The sequence below is a fragment of the Staurois parvus genome, unplaced genomic scaffold, assembly GCF_062004578.1.
Source record: "Staurois parvus isolate SC_StPar_1 unplaced genomic scaffold, SC_StPar_1.0 ptg000136l, whole genome shotgun sequence".
NCBI lineage: Eukaryota > Metazoa > Chordata > Amphibia > Anura > Ranidae > Staurois > Staurois parvus.
Window position 1 is genome coordinate 10763043 of NW_028317932.1, and position 16264 is coordinate 10779306.

General features: G+C 39.3%; 1 protein-coding gene across 3 annotated transcripts in view; it reads right to left on the reverse strand.

Moving 5' to 3' along the window:
- Nucleotides 1-16264, reverse strand: part of HDAC9 (histone deacetylase 9) — a 778880-nt gene that overhangs the window by 228916 nt on the left and 533700 nt on the right. The gene's annotated exons all lie outside the window — the stretch shown is intronic.

Below are 16264 nucleotides of genomic sequence, written 5' to 3' on the forward strand. Positions count from 1 at the left end.
TGTAGTGCCCCTAAAGTATAGCTATGGGGAGCTAGGCAGGTTTTTGATCAAAGACAGAGTGGCAGCCTGGGATGAGTCAGCCTGGGTAGTGAGGTTACCTAGTGACAGGCTAGGGAGGTTCTGAGGGTCAGAGTTTCTAGAGCCCTCCCACTTCTACAGAAACCTAGGAGTTTTCTGGAGGAGGGATGGAGGGGGGAGGATGCTCAGATCAACATACTTAGGGGACCTTGGCCAATCCCCTGGCAGAAGGCCAGGCATGGTGACCAAGGCAACTCCTTAAGTAATGCAGAGTCTGGGAGGAGTAGGTGAGTGTTGGGTAGAAGATGAAGTGAAGGCTGAAGTGTGGAGCCTGGGAGGAGTCCCGGGAGATGGGCCTACCTGCAGGCAGGAGTTGGAAAGGAGGATCTCTCAGCCTCACCATCCCCTGAGAGGGGAACACTTGTGGAGTAGGGAAGGAGCCAGCCCAGCATAAGACCTGAAGGCAGCCACCAACCCATCAAGCTCACAGGAGAAGACTGAGAGAGTAATCCTACACCTTCTGGGCCAGATAAGGGGAGAGGGCAATCAGGTGGAAAACCCAACAAGCTCCTCATCTGGGACTGCTTTATTAAAGGAGCAGCTTCTGGATCCCCCTGCTCAGGGATTCCCTCAGACAGCTGGGTGAAGAGGAGAATTAATTTGGGTTCTGAGGTGGTACACCAGGAGGGCTGGATAGCTCTCTAAGAAGAGATTATTTGTTTATGGACTTTTAGTTGCTAAGGAGTTTGTCCTCATGTTCACAGTTTCATGGGCATCCCATAGACCCCTCAACCCTATCCAAATTCAATGCTCCTTAATAAAACTACAAAAACAAGCTCAATGACTGTTTACTGTCTCCAGTGTGCAAGTGTGGAAGAAAGTGCATGTTGCCTGGCTGTGCAGGATAATAGGGGGACCCAAAAACTTAGTGACTCCTAAGGGGGTAGTGCTACATCTATACAGTATGCAAAAGGCCACCGATTTTCTTTCTTCACATTCATAATATGCATCCACTAGCATCCTCTGTAGTCTCTGCTCCTCCTGCAGTGGTTGCAGTAAATATTTAGATAACTAAATACAGTAAATCAGGACTCCCTTATACAATAAGAGAAGGCCCTTCTACTTCTGGAGCTTCTCAGCCTTACACACATCTGTTGACCACAAGTAACATGATTACAATGCAGCCAATACCAGCAGGATCATTGAATTGGCAAAGGCAACTTGCACCAAAGAAAGTTTGTAAACTTAGACATTTTTGTTTCATTAGGCAATTTGTTTCATTACTGAGAAAAGAATAAAATAGAATAGAATAATAGTATAAAATAGAATAGAATAGAAAATAAAAGAATAGAACAGAATAAAACAGAATAGAATAGAATAAAAATATAGACTAGATTAGAACAGAATAGAACAGAATTTTGAATCAATTTGAAAATAATAAATATTTGAAATTATTCCAAAAATATGAAATGAATTTCAATAACTAATCATTCTAACATAACAAGTATGACAAAATGAAATATTAGCTTAATGAATGAATACGAAATGAAACAAATGTTTCTGTCATGCACGTCTCTAGCGTAAACATATGAAACTAACCATATTTACACTTTGATTTTCATTAATTGTATTAATATAGCTTATGTACAGCGCAAACTTTTCTTAGCATTAAATAAAGTTGAGAAGGTTTAAAACCCCTCTCAATTCTTTTTTTGCTGTCTCTTTCCTATTGGAAAAATTTCTCTTTACTCCTCGTTACAGAGATTAACAGAAAGTGAAAGGAAATCTCTATAAATGAGGTGAATTCTCATTTATCATCACAACACAGAAAGCTTTCCCCTTTGAATGATTTACCCTTACCTCTTTTTCTGAAGACATCTCTGATATTTTTATTGTTTCCATCAACAGTCACCAAGGACAAAAATAGGGATAGTAAATCTACCGAGCTGGAACACAGATAGCAATAAAACAGGGGTTCTAAACCTTCCCTACCCTAACAAAAACTTAAAAAAAAATAAGTTTTTGGCTTTACATACACTTTAAAATCTCAGTGTGTTTTTTTTTGTACTGAAGTGGTTTTGTACTCAAATTTCCTAAAAAATTATAAGGATGCAGATTGCTGGTGCTATGCAGGACTCCTGCAGACCTATCATTGTATCTGTGTCACCGTACATCATACAGGCAAGCAGATACACTGACAGGAAGACTCAATGAACTACCACAGCGCTCCACAGTGACATGGTAGTTCATTAAGAACTACAAGCCAACAGCTGCAAAGGGTGTTGGAATTTGTAGTTTTCTCATTCACAGAATACTGTGAACGAGTGACGCGGCCGGGTGGGCAGAGCTCCACATTGCCACATTTTTTAAAATTGTGACAGCTAGCGGGGGACAAGATCCCCCGCTGGCTATCACAATGGTGGAGCGGGGGCCGGTCCTTCTGTAACATGTTACGTTACACCCTGAATATGGGTGAAACATGTAACATGTAACGAAAGGTGAACTTATCCTTTAATGTCCGTACCACAGCCGTAAACACATTATGGTCAATTTGAGTGGTATTAAATCTACCAGCAACGTTTTCAACTATGGGGTAGAAATGCCATAAAACACCAGAAGTAACCCTATGCGAACATGGCAGAATATAAAAACTCTATTCATGCCTTTGAGCCCAGGATCCCAGCACCGCAGGACATGAATACTAATCCATTAGCCACAATGTAGCCTCAGGAGTATTCATCTGAAAGACATTCAAAGACTATACACTAATCGAAGCTTTTGATTTCTGAAGTAAAATGCCAAACAATCAGGACCAACTTCTCCATAAACATGGATAAAATATACATTTTTTTTCTAAAGAGCAACCCATTTATAAGCATTTGGCATCAGGTTCTACTATTTGTGGACTGATTGCCAAGTCCAAGTTCTCTGCATGATCTAAATAAATCATTATATTGCTTATTGGATCTGGAGACACTAGGTTATGTCAGCTTTGCTTAACTCACAAGGATTGAATGCTTCAAACTGTTTATAAGCAAAGTCTCAAATTATATTTGACTTAATGTGTTGTTAAACTGTCTTTCTCAAGCCACAGTAAAGGTCAGCCCATTTAAAAGAAAGGGATGAAAACCATCAGGCAGAAGACATGTTTGTGGCACTGATTTAGAAGCCTGGACTAGTATTAAGTGCCTTGGGAAAGAGAGGGATTAACATGTATAAAAAAGGTCAAGAATTATTTTGCACTGTTTTTGTTTTGAAACTGGTTTGTCAGCAATGGGAAGGGGGATTAAGTGCTCTTAGTTTTATTGTACCCCTGTATTATTGTATATTTATTGCTGTACTCTCTTATTGCAGTCTGACCTTTCTCACAGATAGGTCCTAGACAGATAGGGGACATGGTGCACTGACGCTTGCAAGGAATGTCATGTCTTCTGGACCATTCCTCCCTCAAAGCCCTGCGTAGCTTTTATGGGTTCCCTGAGATAAAAGGAACAAGCTGGAGACATTGATATGTCTTTTTTTATTACAAATGGCCTCGTGGATATTCTTACATGGACAACTCTAAAGTCCATCTGAGAACACTTCAGCTCCTCCACTCCTGTGGGCTTTGGGACAGTTATCAGTGACTCCAACATGCTACTTTGATACCCAATATCTGCAAAAAATATGGCACTGCTGGTGTATTTGTGTACTTTACCTTTTTTGCAACCTGTCTGGAAAGTCAGATACACAGTACTAAACTTTCCCATCAGAAACAGGAGAACATCAAGGATGTATTTAGAAAGCATGCTGTTCTAGGCACACCTGAGTGAGGATGCTTATATTTTGAGCCATATGAATATGAATTTTGCTATAACCAGCTATTAGAGGCAGCATGGGGTCTTCTTTATATGCAGAACTACCTTTTATCAGTATAGTCAACCAAACAAAAGAAAGAAGAGATGCTTTCATATTTCTTTGCAACAAATGCCCAGAGGTGATTAGAAGATGAAAACAAAATAGGGGGAAAGGTATTACAAACAGTTCATTCTGAAGCTTAATGCTGCCTTCTCTAACCAACCTGTCCTAGGACACTGGTCCATGAGAGCCATTATGGCAAATAGAGCTCTGACAGGACAGGCCATTTTTGGTTGTGCAATTTATTTATTTATATCATTAAATGAATAAATTGTGGGAGTTGTGCACTGGAAAACAGTACGGCAGGTTGTACTTTTTCCAGGGCAGTGCGAGCCAATCCATCGTCTCACGCTGTGTGGCGGCCAATAGAACTTAATGAAATGTCAAAAAAGGCCGTTTAAAAAAAAACCAGTGCAATCACCGCTTCAGCACTGCAGTCATCCAGCACTGTAAAACAGTCAAAAATGCCATTTTTAAAGGGGCAGGTTTTCTGATAGTGACAGCTGTAGTCAGGGGTGGGGGGAGGGGAAGCTGCCCTAGCAGCAACTTACTGTAGGGATAGAGGTCCTTCCCTCTGTTACAAGATGGACAGGAGTAGTGATAGCAGCAGTGATTTTGACAAGTGAATGACTGCTGGTGTAGGATCCCCTAAGCTTGCAGATTATGAATGGGGGGGTGCAGTTTGGCATCCTTGAAAGGACCTAATAGGACAATATATAATATTTACAGTATGTATATATATATATATATATATACACACACACATACTGTATATGTAATGTATATAAATGTTTGTGTGTGAGTATATATATATATATATATATACACATATATATATACACACACACACACACTGTATATGTAATGTATATAAATGTTTGTGTATATATATATATATATATATATATATATATACTGTATATATATAGTATATGTAATGTATATAACTGTGTATGTATATATATATATATATATATATATATATATACAGTATATATAGTATATATAATATGCACCTATAATATAATAAAAGGACCTTCATGGCGACTATGATTTTAATGAAAACTGCTGTTTTCAGTACAAGTAAAATTATTCTGAAAAATGAATTAACAAGTTATGTGGTTTGAGTGATTGGATTTACATATACTTTAATACAGACTTCCTTTTGCCAAATGCCTGCAGTGTAAAAGAATGAGGTAACTGGACTGTCCGTGGGGCACATCAGATAAATAGTTAGCAAAAAAATCGAATGACTACATTTTTATTATTTGGCTAACAAGCTGTTGATGTGCCCCCACAATGCACAGAAGTGAACTGAGCAGCCACTTTCACAGGAACTTTCAGAACATTTTTTGTGAGTCTATCATCAGTCAGATCCGACCAGTCATGCTCTGCACAATATACTGTATGTAGCAAAAACCTAAAACAAACCTAAATAACATTAAAATCAAAATACTTTTCCAATCTGCAGCCTAAAACATCCGTACTGTGACACGTTTGGCATGTGTGCGTCACAAAACAAAATTTACTCCATATGCTGAGCTCTCCATTTTAGCAGGGGAAGTTTAATGCATCACATAATTCCCACCTCCTAGGGTCAGTATACCCTCTAGCAACAACAGAGGAGTGTGACCTCACAGCCTAATTGCACTTATTATCCATTTACAATGAACTGTCACAAGTGAGTAAAACAAATAGCACACAACTGCTAAAAATCCCTAAACAGAAGCTTCATCACTACATTTACTCTGCTCAATGGACACCTATAGTTTTAAGTATACCAGGTGGTTTAAAACATTACTATGCCATAGTTCGAGTCCCTTGTGACAGCACTAAGGGACTGGGTTTCACCCAAAAAGTCGCTGCCACCAATTAATAGAAGCATAGAGGCACTCTCATTCCTTATAGCAATAGTTAGCTTATGTTCAACAATTTGTTGTAAATTAAGTTTATGTTGGTGCAATTGATATGTACTTGTTTCTCAGGTCTAAAACCTGACAGTCTGCATATGCAGGGGTCATTTGTTTTCTATGGTGAAATGACGGGCAGCACAGTGGCTAAATGGTTAGCACTTTCACCTAGCAGTAGTCGGATCGTTGGTTTGAATCCTAACCACAGCAACACCTGTCTGGAGTTTAGAACATGTTTGATTGTCCAAACCATTGCTATCCCAGCTTTTGAGGTATATGGACTTAATTAGTGTACATCAAAAATGGCCAATGAACCCAGATACAGAGGTGTCAATTTTAGAAACCACCATAAAATTGCATACCTGAAATCATGGAAAAAAGTACTATTGCCCAGCTTGCCCAGTCTTTACTGCCTGCCAATGATTGGAATACATACAGCCTGACATAAAGCTTAGCCTCCACATTGGGTTAGGGGATGGCCATAAAGAATAAAGACAACCCCTGTCTTCACTTTGCTACATTCTTCAGGTTTGGCCATATTCTGTATAGTTGCCACCCATCTTCGTAATATCGAAAGATCAATATTAAAAGGGCCATGTCAATAGTTTTGAAATCTTGTATTTATTGAATCATTAAATGCACAGATAACAAGCTAATAAGAGTCACAAAATTCTTCCTTCATCAGGGCTTAAATTGCAACCAAGGATGAAAATAGACTCAAAGGAGTTAGTCGGATGCTATGGTAGAATTTCTTATTTAAAAAATCTTGCTTCAGCATTTGCTTGTTTAAAAAGCCCAGCATTGGATCCAGCACCTCTTATCCACACCATTCGAAAGGTTAGATAAAATGTACATTTTTCTTAATCTGCAATATGGCAAATACATGTTTTTTTTCTGACCTAAAACCTTTTGGGCATGGGGATATGGGGGTGGGGGGGGGGCTTGGGCATATTTTTCATTTAAAGCTGCACTTATATTTTAATACTGAAACTTCTTTGCTAAACTGTTAATAGTTTACTGTACATATCTTAAAGCTCACTCTGTAAAATCAACAGATCTCCAAGCCAACCGCAAATTATGGGTAATAGCCTTATAACATAAATGAGCATAGCAAAAATAGACAGGGACTAAAATGGTGACTAAAGTGGTATCTTGGTCCATTACTGTAGACAGACATTGTTAAAAGCCTGTAAACAAATCAGGTATCTTTAATATATGGCTATGTGCTTAAATCTTATATCTACATGTGATAATCAAGAAAATGGACTCAAAGTGGCAGATGCATACTCAGTATAGGTAACAATAATCTTGTGTTGCCCATGGGCACAGGAAAAAAGGCTTAACCTCAGTGGCAAAGGTTACAAATGCCTGCCTGTCCATCACTGTAAACCCGGTTGAGCCATCATTGTCTGTCCTATAGCCAGGGCAGAGAGACAGTCCCTTATTGTTCCTAGAGCCTACAGCATAGCCTGTTGGCTACCAAAATGAGCAAGGGGTCATCTGACTCGTGTCGGGGTTCCTGTTTCTTTTCCTGATCGAGCCAGCATAAAAACATAAGGGTTATATAGCTAAAGGGCTAGAATTAACTCCATTGTTCTTATCGTGATTTAATAGGTAAACAGGGTATTCCTGCATGTTGTTAAACTGTCACTTTAATTAATGAAATATGGTACAGCTAATGAATCATTAACCCCACAGAATATACATTCTGTAAGCATTATGTTAGGAATCTCTAATTCATATACAAGAAGAAAAACATGACTTTTTAATAATGTAATGGGAAATAGTTTCATCTGCCTAATTTGCACAGTAGTTCCTGTTCTGGTTTAGCAGCAGAATGTAACCATTGTTGCTCTGTTTTCATGTACACATTTAGGATGTATTTGATAATTTTCTTAATTTATAAAGCATGGAGATCCAAAGATTTACTAAAGGGTGTGCGCAATTTTAATAACTTCAACCCATTTACACAATGCGGAGTATAACTGAATAAAGGGACTAGATTACCTTGGATGTTGTCTGCAAAAAGATCTGTACAGGCTGAAAGCTCCAAATGCTTGTCCAGGTGTAATGACCTAATGAAGTGTAACTGAAAGCTTTCGTATTTACCACACCCATGCAAGGAGTGATCCTTCACAACTGCCTGTCATGAAAATAGCTTACAAGAAGGTTTTCTGTGCCCATTCCTGAGTACAGAAGGGGTTCACATCCTTCATGCCCTGACATATTTTGACATATTTCTGACAGTCATTAAAGGAAAGAGTTTTTGAACGGGCTCTCAATATATACACACACATATATACTGTGTGTATTTATATATATATACAGTCATGGCCGAAATTGTTGGCACCCTTGATATTTCTCCAGGAAATCATGTATTTCTCACGAAACGTATTGCATTAACACATGTTTTGCTATACACATGTTTATTCCCTTTGTGTGTATTGGGACAAAACAAAAAAAGGGAGGAAAGAAAGCAAATTCGACATAATGTCACACAAACCTCCAAAAATGGGCTGGACAAAAGTATTGGCACCCTTTCACAACTGCGGATAAATAAGAATGTTACAAGCATGTGATGCTCCTGTAAACTCACCTGGGGCAAGTAACAGGTGTGGGCAATATAGAAATCACACCTGAAAGCAGATAAAAAGGAGAGACGTTCACTTAACCTTTGCATTGTGTGTCTGTCTGTGCCACACTAAGCATGGACAACAGAAAGAGGAGACGAGAACTGTCTGAGGACCTGAGAACCAAAATTGTGGCAAAATATCAACAATCTCAAGGTTACAAGTCCATCTCCAGAGAACTAGATTTGCCTTTGTCCACAGTGCGCAACATTATCAAGAAGTTTGCAACCCATGGCACTGTAGCTAATCTCCCTGGTCGTGGACGGATGAGGAAAATTGATGAAAGATTGCAACGCAGAATAGTCCGGATGGTGGATAAGCAGCCCCAAACATGTTCCAAAGACATTCAAGCTGTCCTGCAGGCTCAGGGAGCATCAGTGTCAGCGCGAACTATCCGTCGACATTTAAATGAAATGAAACGCTATGGCAGGAGACCCAGGAGGACCCCACTGCTGACACAGAGACATAAAAAAGCAAGACTACAGTTTGCCAAAATGTACTTGAGTAAGCCAAAAGCCTTCTGGGAAAACGTCTTGTGGACAGATGAGACCAAGATAGAGCTTTTCGGTAAAGCACATCATTCTACTGTTTACCGAAAACGGAATGAGGCCTACAAAGAACAAAACACAGTACCTACGGTAAAATATGGTGGAGGTTCAATGATGTTTTGGGGTTGTTTTGCTGCCTCTGGCACTGGGTGCCTTGACTGTGTGCAAGGCATCATGAAATCTGAGGATTACCAAAGGATTTTGGGTCGCACTGTAGGGCCCAGTGTCAGAAAGCTGGGTTTGCGTCCAAGATCCTGGGTCTTCCAGCAGGACAATGACCCCAAACATACGTCAAAAAGCACTCAGAAATGGATGGCAAAGAAGCGCTGGAGAGTTCTGAAGTGGCCAGCAATGAGCCCAGATCTAAATCCCATTGAACACCTGTGGAGAGATCTTAAAATTGCTGTTGGGAAAAGGTGTCCTTCCAATAAGAGAGACCTGGAGCTGTTTGCAAAGGAAGAGTGGTCCAAAATTCCGGGTGAGAGGTGTCAGAAGCTTATTGATGGTTATAGGAAGCGACTGATTTCAGTTATGTTTTCCAAAGGGTGTGCAACCAAATATTAAGTTAAGGGTGCCAATACTTTTGTCCAGCCCATTTTTGGGGTTTTGTGTGACATTATGTCATATTTGCTTTTCTGCCTCTGTTTTATATTTGTTCCAATACATACAAAGGGAATAAACATGTGTATAGCAAAACATGTGTTAATGCAATACCTTTTTTGTGTGAAATACTTGATTTTCAGGAAAAATATCAAGGGTGCCAACAATTTCGGCCATGACTGTATATATATATATATATATATATACACACACACACTATATTGCCAAAAGTATTGGGATGCACATAGACTTTAATGGTATCCCACTCTTATTCTGTAAGGTTCAGTATCGAGTTGGCCCACCCTTTACAGCAATAACAGCTTTATCTCTTCTGGGAAGGCTATCCATATGGTTTAGGAGTGTGTCTATGGGAATGTTGGACCATTCTTCCAGAAGCACGTTTGTGAGGTCAGGCACTGATGTCGGATGAGAAGGCCTGTCTCACAGTCCCCACTGTTTTTTAGGGGTTAAGCAAAGCTTAACCCCTAAAAAACAACCCCACACCATTGTCCCCCCTCCACCAAACTTTACACTTGGCACAATGCAGTCAGGCAAGTACCGTTCTCCTGTTAACCACCAAACCCAGACACATCCATCAGATTACCAGACAGAAGCGTGGTTCGTCACTCCAAAGAACACATCTCCACTGCTCTAGAGTTCTACACTAGAGTTTACACCACTGCATCCCACGCTTTGCATTGCACTTGGTGATGTAAGGCTTGGATGCAGCTGCTCGGCCATGGAAACCCATTTCATGAAGCTCTCTACATACTGTTGTTGTGCTAATCTGAAGACCACATGAAGTTTGGCGGTCTTTAGCTATTGACTCTGCAGAAAGTTGGTGACTTCTGCACACTGTGCACTTCAGCTGTTGCTATTGTTCCCAGTTGCTGACTGTGGAATATTTAGTAGCAAGGAAATTACACAGATGGACTTATTGCACAGGTAGCAACCTATCACGGTACCACGCTTGAATTCACTGAGCTCCTGAGGGGGACCCATTCTTTCACAAATGTTTGTAGAAGCAGTCTTCATGCCTAGGTGCTTGATTTTATACACCTCTGGCCATGGAGGTGATTGGAACACCTGAATCCAATGGTTTGGTGGGGTGTCCCAATACGTTTGGCAATATAGTGTATCTATATATATATATATATATATATATATACAGTACATATGTTCTCAATGATATATATGTAGAAATGTGATATTTTCAATGGGATTTAACATATACATCAACATCTTGAACCTAACATTTCCATTTTGTAAAGAATGGGATTTACTACTTACTGAAGGAGTCAGTTCAGTATTGCAAACAAATAGTAACAGGCCAAGTATGATCCTGGTATATTTTAAATACTAAGTGACTAATCTACAGTTAGGCATGGCTGTAAAGTTATCAGGTTTCAGTAACCACTCACATCCAATAACAGTGCTCTCAAAGTTTTAGTGGTCTTTTAATACCACTTTAATACTTTGAAGTGTTCAGTCTCAAGCAGACAGCGGGTTGTAGCATACTCCTGTTAGTACAAGCCCACAGCCCAAACTATCTAATCTTCATCAACTGGGCAGAAATGGTCTAATTAGAACTGCATTATTGTTACATTAAGTGCTTTTGCCTTCTACTTGCAAAAAAATGTTGATCAGAATCAGAATATTTCAGATTATAAGGCTTCATTATAATAAAATACAGGAGCAAAAATTAAACAATTTCCCATAGTAACTAATAAAATTAGACCTTTGGAATGAAATAAACAATGTGACTGGCTGCTAGTCAGTAGCTCTATTTGTGCTCCAGTTTTCACCAATCAGATCCAATGATATAATACTTCTACACAGAGGACATTATCTCAGGATACTTGGAACACCTAACTTGTTCCGATTCAGAAGTATACAGTGTGTGGCATAAAAGCTTGAACACATTGTAGCACCAGGTACATGTCCTTATGTATGGCCAGTGCAAGGACATTTATAAAAAAAAATACAAGACATCAGGGTATTTTTCTAAACATTTTTGTTCATGATATTCTAATGTTCTGGTTTTTGTACAATTTATTTATGCGGCTGTCTATATGAATGTCCCCGATGTATTTATTTTAATTCCTTAACACTTACATATTCTACTCTTTAAAAGATGAATAGTTACTTTATGTTACACTGTTTGAACAATCTTGTTTAAAGGAAATAAGCCATGTAATATTTGTAATTGGTGGCCAACTGTAACAAACCACACTCTCCAGGAGTCCTTTAGGAGGAACACTGGTTAATAGTACATGTATCTGCAAGGTAATCAGTCTCACAGCTGGAATGCAGAAGTCCTCCCTGCCCACGTATTTACCCAACATAATGGAAACTACGAGCAATCATCTTTCAGGATTAATCTGCAATGTCTACTCGGTTTCATCTGTTTAAAATATCAGCCAATTTATATCTAATATAAATGGACACAAGATAAACTTGAAGGGCAAATTCTTAACTCTGTGATTCTGATAAGGCTTGCATGTGGGACCTGTATTCCTTTCAAATGCCACTTTCATTAAACATCACTAGACCTTGTTTAGCTGTGTTTCAAGGCACAGGGATGTCTACACCTATTCATGTTCTCAGTAGGGGTTCAAAAAGTCTCACTTGATGCAATCTTGATGTCTGTCAGAAAATATAAGCTGGGACAGCATTCGATTCCCTTCGGAACAAAAAACAACAATCAGGATTGTTTCTGTGCTGGACATCAAAGAGCAATGATATCATCTATGTGTTTACTAAGAGATGCTCAGTAACATGGACTTATTTTGCCATCCAAAGAAGGTATTCCCCACTGAAATAAGACCATGACATTTTTGCTGAATGTTTCACTTATGAAACCACATCTGCAAGCATAATCTATGAGAGGTTAGCTTGAAGTGAATGTAAAGTCTAAACTTTTTTTTTATTTAGTATGGATAGAGCTGGGAAGGGTTATATCCTCCGTAAAGGTTTTAATGCTTTCTATGTCTGCAAAGTGGAGACTGACCACTCTATTTGTACTCATGACCAGTGTCACCAAGCCAGAAGGTGTTAGAAAGTCCAAAATTTTAGAGCTGTCACCACAACATAAGGTGAGAATGAATCTTCAAATGGACACACCTGTTCCAGACACAACCAAATGTTTTCATTCAGCCAATAGGCACAAAAACGTTGGATGGAGGAGTCCCCTCCCCCACCAAGACATTATATTCCAACAGCCGGATCACTGATCAAGAAAGGTTTTCCAGCATGTCCCTTCAACAGAAGTCAGTCAACTGATTGAATTCTGTCAAGTAGGGACAGCAACACACTGATCAAAATTTGGCTGGTCCCTGCTGAACTTCACAAAAACTGGCTTCACAAACACTTTAAGAATTCTGAGGCTTATTTAATAAAACTAAATAAAGCTGGCATTATAGTATAGTCTAGTTCAACCATTAGGCCTCATGCACACTGACATTTTTTTAACTCCTTTGGCCAAAAAAAAGCCTAATGCTTGTAAAAGTGTAAAACATGTTTACCCATATCAAGTGCTTGGGCGTTAATTTTTTAATTGGCCAGAATAATTTTTTTACTCTGGCCATTGAAATAAATTCACGTTCAAGTGCTAAACGCATCTAGCGTTTAGGCATGTTTAAACGCATTTACATGACATCTCTGCCAAAACGCAGCTGCTATAGGCAGGGTTTTTTTTCCTGCCACTAAACTCTGCTGCCACAAAATGCTGCTAAAATCCTATATGTGCATGGACACATAGGATAACATGCTGAGGCGTTTAGAGGCAGCCTCAAAAATTCCCAGTGTGCATGAGGCCTTATAGTCTTTTGGATTATTTAATTACACTTTAAAAAGTGTAAGGATGTAGTTTCATACATCAACCAATCAGATTTTGTTTTGGTAAAGATGAACTGCAAACACTAAATTGATGTAGGGGGGTAAGTAAAGTCCTATGCCTGTGTGTAAGTTACTGTTTGTATGCTACCTAAAAGAGTGTATAAAAGGAAGGTAGTATTGGGACAGTAGTTGTTGAAAACTGTAGTTTCAGCAGATTGAGTCCCAAAGGGTATTTGTCCAGTTTGGGACTAAGGGTTAAATTAAAGACTCTGCATGAGAAAACTGTTCTCTTCTGGTATTGTTCAAGGAGGAAAAGAAAGTAAGATGGGAATTGTGTTTGTTGGGAATTAGGATTGTAATAGGTGTATCATGACCTTAGCATCCTGGAGTTTAACCTGCAACATGTAAACACATTATCAACATTAAACATTATCAACACTATTTACTTGGTCTGGGCTGTGGCCTGAAACACTTGAGGAAAGCAAGCACTGGGGGTCAAGGCTTTTTGAATATGGGTCTACTGAAAGAATGCAGCATCAATTCAGTGAGAATGCAGGTATTTAAATACTTTTATCCTTTTGAATGTAGAGTTAAGGCCCAGAACATTTATCTGAGAAGGTAGAGTCATTGATAATAGTTGTTGAACAGAAAATTAGCAAGTGCACATGGTCAGATCCACCTCGGTGGGAGAGGGAGTTAAAGGGGGGAAGCCGGGACAGGTTATAAAAAATGTCGAAAAAGAAAATAGCTAGCAGGGGAGTCTCTAACAAAGTAAGAAAGGAAAGTGTGGCACAAACGCGTGGGCAGCATGATGGCTAAATGGTTAGAACTTCCACCTGGAAGCACTGGGGTTCTTGGTTCAAATCCCAACCACAGCACTATCTGCCTGGAGTTTGCATGTTCTCCCTGTGCCTGCGTGGGTTTCCTCCTACACTCTAAAGACATGATGGTAGATCAATTGGCTCCTGTGTAACTTGGCCCTAGCAGTGCATGTATGAATGTGAGTTAGGGACCTTAGATTGCACGCTCCTTGAGGGTTGGGTACTGATGTGAATGTACAATATATATATGTAAAGTGCTATTTACATTGATGGTGCTATATAAATACCTGTAATAATAATGTATGAAGTGAGGGTGGGAATTTGCTCATTTTGAACACTAGCGTGTGAGCCCTATGAGTTTTATTCATCTCTTGGGGAGCATGAATTTGGTACAGGAGAATGAGCCAAGAGATTATCTGGAAGTTTTGATATAATTCCTGAAAAAGCATACATTATGGCTGTCAAAGATGAGCCAACACCAGGAGGTACTCTTACCATAAAGGTACACAAAACATCAAAAACAACAATACTTATAAAGAAAATCCAGATGCACAATAAAAATTTATTAAAGAGTGGACTTTGCACTTTAAGACCTCCGCTCAAGAGTGTTGTAACATGAAATATAAACTAATATGTAATATAAATATACACATGTTCAGACGAACAAAAGTGCAGCCCATCTAAAATATAGTTCTAGAGAGTGGTGTGAGCAAAAATTACTTGGACCCTTCCACCTTTTGGATGTGTAGTAGTCAAAGGGGGACTCATAGAGAGCGTAAAGGATGCTTGGCTTCAACTCTGTCTTTCCATATACATTAGATATGGAGTATAAATATACACAAAGAATCGCTCAGATAAATGATTTAGTGTGCATTATAGGCACCATAATTATGGTTGAGGCAATCTGTTGCAATGTAATATAGGACAAACAGACCCCCTGGCTAAATATCAGGGTGGTTTAGCTGGATAATAAAAATCTATTATAGATAAATAACCCCCAAGTGCTTACAGGGGTTTATAATAGTCATTCAGAAAATTACCAGGAAAGCATCTTTTCAAGATTTGTTTTCAACAAAAACAGGAACTTAGAACAATAATACTAACACGGGTATAAAAGTAGGAGGGTGGGTCCACTGAGCAGAACCAACAGGGAGCCACAGCAGCACATCAGACCTTCTGCAAAGCCTGTCAGTAGTAGCACAAACTCACAACAACATAGTCCCATTTGCTATGGCATCTACTTTAGGAAGACATCAGTACAGGAGACAACAGATCCCTTTTCAATAAACCAGGGCATATGGGCTGCCAGATGTTAACAGTATATACAGGGGCATCTGAGCAAACAAAGCAGCACCTTGCATGGAGAAATTAGGATGTGCAATTACAGTCTGTCCCAACATGGGATACAAAGCATAAACCTTGCTGGAAAACTTTATTTCTATCAGTGACTCAGTGGGGAGGATTCCCTCATTCACCTTGAAAGTGTGGATAGGGGAATTGGTTCAGTTATTTAATTCAGCCCGCTAGCTGGTCGGAAAAAACTGAGCCATGTATGGCCAGTTTTAGTATAGTACTTTGTACTAAATCAGCAAAGAGCTGGTAATTATTTTCCTGGAGCATTTTTAGTGAGAGCCCCCAGTACGTATTCATGGGTGGGGAAATAATGCACTTAACCATTGCCAAGTGGGAACATTTGATATTTTCCTTAACAGTGCCCTGTGTATTCTACCCATCTCTAATGTCTCTGGAATGAAAGCAAGGGTGAGCTCCTTAAACAGTGCCGTGACCAAGCTGACAAGGTCTGGGATGGATCTGGGGAAGTTATGAATATGCAGACTGCTCCGGCATTGAGAGATTCTCCAAATATTTCTTGTTTAAATTTTAAGAGGGCAATTTCTTACAGAAGGTCCTCTATTTCTTTTTAGTGGCCTTCAAAACAAGAGTGTTTGGTTTGCCTAGAGTGGAGAGGGATTAGAAAACCTGTTGCTCTCGAACACCATTAT